Genomic DNA, 2,737 nt, shown 5'->3' with positions numbered 1-2,737 from the left:
CATCCTTATGTTAAGTCGTATAAAAGAAAAACCCCTCCTAAATCTGATTTTTCTGCCTGCGGGTTTTAAGTGGAAAGATTGAAATTCCCCCCGAAGGGCGAATTTTCTCTTTTTTCTGCTTACGGGTCTCGGACAACAAAATAACCAAGGATATTACTTCTTGTCTTCCCCCTTTTCTAATTTTGGGGCATGTCTTTTGGACAAAACTTTGGTTTTTTTTTTTATTGTAAGCCCCCCGTCTAGCCTTCCGGGCGAGGGGCTATTGAACGGACCATACAAAGCCCCTAAAGCATTCTTGAGAATGAACAAAGGGCAGCCGGGGGGGGGGGTATGGGGGGTTGGCCAGCCGCCCCACCCTCGATCAGGGTGGGAGAGTCAGATCAGGGGTGGGTCACTGTGGGAAGGGGCCACGGGAGGTTGGCCAGCCTGCCCCACCCCCCAATCAGGCCGGTTTGCTGGCTGCAGTGGGTGTCATAGCGACCGGTTGTTCTGGTTGTTACGGCGTTCCAGTCACTGGCTTTTTATATATATAGATATAAATAGATTGGTTTCAGGCATACAGTTTAGTGGTTAAACAATCATGTACTTTACATAGTGATCTCCTTCATATTTCCAGTACTCACCTGGCACCATACCTAGTTATTACAATATTATTGACTATATTCCCTGTGCTGTATTTTACATTCCCGTGACTATTCCGTAACTACAAGTTTTTGCTTCGTAGTCCCTTCACCTCTTTCACCCAGTCCCCCAAACCCCCTCCTCTCTGACAACCACTAGCCCCCTCTCTGTGCCTATGAGTCTGTTTCAATTTTGTTTATTTTGTTCTTTTTTACTGAGTGGATAAAAAAGCTGTGGTACATATATACAACAGAATATTACTTGGCCATAAAGAAGAATGAATATTTGTGATAGCAAATATCATATGATTTCACTTATATGCATCCTTGTTCTTGACTGCTTTGCCGTGTGCCAGGCCCTTTGTTGAGCTCAGGAGAGAGAGTGGTGAAGAAAGCAGGTGGGCTTTCTTGGTAAGAATGTTGGAGCTCAGCAGGGTTTTTGTTTGGTTTTGCTTTCTGGATTTCCTGAATAGGAATGTGTAACCCCTCCCTCTCTCTGGGATTGATATGATCCTTCTCTAGTTTTTCCTTTTCAAGTTTCCTTCATTATCTATTTTCCCTCATTTCCTAGTGGCTGCTTTCTTGGGCTGATGAATTATACTGTAGGTCCTCTGCTTCTTCCTGTAAACCACAGGCAAACAGCCCAGATTTAAATATTGAAAAAAATGGTGAAGGTGGTAAAAAGTACAAACTCAATCAAATAAATACATCCTTGGGGCGTAATGTACAGCATGGTAACTATAGATGACGATGTTGTATATTTGAAGGTTGTTAAGAGAGTAGATCTTAAAAGTCCTCATCACCAGAAAAAAGAAGTATAACTGTATGTGGTCATGGGTATTAATTAGAACTATTATGGTGATTATTTCACAATATATACATATGTAGAATCATTATGTTATATACCTGAACCTCATATAATGGTATATGTCAACTATATCCTAATAAAATTTAAATTTAATTTAAATTTAAAAACCTAATAAAACAACCATAAACTGATTCTAACCTAGTTTAGCTTCCAGCTTCTGCTACAGAATGATAAAGTGGGCTAGGCTCTATCATTTTTAATCCAGCTACAGTACCAGCTGACATGTTGATGTCATTGGCAGGGCATATGCTGGGATGCCTTACCCAACAAGTTACCTGGCAGCACGTAGGAAATACCTTTGCATTCAGTTAAGCAGAAAGGTTGTGGCCTTTATCCCATCTGCAGTGAGAATTTAGAGCACGTTGCACTGAGAACTTTTCAGCCTGTGAACTGGCCCTGGGATGTGTAACAAGGGGACTCCAGTCGGCTGGAGGAGAGGGGACCTTCTGCAGAACAACGTGTTCGCTGCCCTAGCACAGTGCCTTCCTGCCCAAGTACACTGGGACTTGAACCTTTAGGAATGAAACATGAAGATACTGACTGTGCAATTTGCAAAACCACCTAAGTTGTTTGCAAAAGAACCATAGCTTTTTTGTGTTTGTTTGTTTTTTCTTCCAATCAAAGAAATTTAGAAAACAACAACAACAAAAAACAAACAAACAAAAACTTAAAATGTAATTGCTGGGTGAGGACCAGAGAGAACTTTCTGGAATGCTATAAATGGTCTGTATTTTGACCTAAATGGCTGGTATATGCAAGTGTAAAAATTCATGGAGGGACGCACAGGATTCTTGCACATACGTTTGTTATACTTCAGTTTAAAATTTTAAAAATAGAGATGGAAGGTGGTGATGGTTGCACAGCAGTGTGAATGTACTTAATGCCACTGACCTGTACACTGCAAATGGTTAGAATGGCACATTTTAAGTATTTTTTGCCACAGTAAAAAATTACCATGCACATACATGGGTATAGTTCACTATCATATATTAGAGGTGCTAATGAACCTTAATAATGGCAGAGTTAGCCTTATGCGTGGATGGAAAACCACCTCTCTGCTGGAGAATTTACCTTGAACCTACATTTATTTTCCCAGGTTGCTTCCTTCCCAAGATCTATAATCTGCACTAGAAAATAGAATAATATCTATGACTGTGGCTTCTGTCCGGTCCTCCTTATGACCCTGACCCGACCCAGCCCTCACCCTCTCCCCTGCATTCATGGCCTTCCAGGATTGGGGGAAGCTGCA

The sequence above is a fragment of the Myotis lucifugus genome, unplaced genomic scaffold (genome assembly GCF_000147115.1).
Source record: "Myotis lucifugus unplaced genomic scaffold, Myoluc2.0 scaffold_560, whole genome shotgun sequence".
NCBI classification, from domain to species: domain Eukaryota; kingdom Metazoa; phylum Chordata; class Mammalia; order Chiroptera; family Vespertilionidae; genus Myotis; species Myotis lucifugus.
This window is presented reverse-complemented; position numbering follows the sequence as displayed.